At 47.6% G+C, this 979-nt stretch overlaps 1 protein-coding gene across 1 annotated transcript in view; it reads right to left on the bottom strand.

Annotated features, from left to right (window-relative positions):
• The window catches only part of LOC102020180 (laminin subunit alpha-3-like), a gene marked incomplete in the record, with an annotated part of 70,265 nt that overhangs the window by 17,526 nt on the left and 51,760 nt on the right, over positions 1-979 (bottom strand).

Here is a 979-nt window from a genome sequence, read left to right as displayed (position 1 = left end):
CTGTCAGCAAGGAAGTCTTTGAATTCACAAGGACAAGAGGGTTTCTGTATTTGTTTTGTGGTTGAGCGTAGTCATCTTAAGGAGCCCTATTCATTTGAAGTTGGAGTTCCCTATTTAAATATTTCTCAAGGGCCAAAGCTTCCTGGCCACACCTGGCATGGTCCAAACCATTAACAACCCCTCTGGTAACACCGGTTAAAGTCAGGGTTACCATGCTTTCGGTGACAAGTTAACACCTGGAGGCTATGCAGACAGCCACAGAAGTCCTTCTTTCCACATGTGTTCAGGGTGCAGTAGAGACAGAAGCACTGGGTCAGCAGCACACGGGGATGTGTGACGGGATAACTGGCATTGTACTCCTCCTCTGTTAGAGGAGCAGCTTAGATGGAAGAGTTCAGGATTATATATGGGATATGCTCCATAGAGCATTACTTAATGGAAGATCTATGTCCACCTAAGTGGAAAGGTAGACAATACAGACAAGGGCACAAATCTTGTAACCCTTCAAAAAGACAATTTGGGGGAGTGGGAAGACAGTGGCAAGCTAGAACACAGCTTTAGTTGACCAGCAACCCCAGCTGTCTCTTGTAAATATTTATCTTTGGCTCCAACTCAGTTTCCATCTACATGGCAGTTCAGAGAGAACCAAGAGGACAGCATATAGGGAAGAAAGGTCATCTACACTCCAAAGCCCTGGCCTTTCTGCAAAATACTCAAAACAACATATATCCCATCCTTCTCTCTCCCCAGCTCTCTGCTATTGCCTACATGAGAAACCAACTCTAGAAGGTGCACTGGGGGATCTCCAGTTCTTCCCTCCATGCTGGGCCTGCCTTTTGCCCTAAAGCTGAGCTCCCTGGGCTACAATCATGGGCTCTCTGGCTCCCTGGCTTCCTGTTGGGTTTGGTCAAGAGGAGGCACCTGCAGGAGATCAGAAGGTGGGAGAAGAGTGATTGCTGGGTACTTATTCTGCAGCGCC

This window comes from Chinchilla lanigera, unplaced genomic scaffold (genome assembly GCF_000276665.1).
Source record: "Chinchilla lanigera isolate Chin_1 unplaced genomic scaffold, ChiLan1.0 scaffold00001, whole genome shotgun sequence".
Lineage (NCBI taxonomy): Eukaryota > Metazoa > Chordata > Mammalia > Rodentia > Chinchillidae > Chinchilla > Chinchilla lanigera.
The sequence above is the reverse complement of the archived record's forward strand: the minus strand, read 5'-3'. Positions and strand labels throughout refer to the sequence as shown.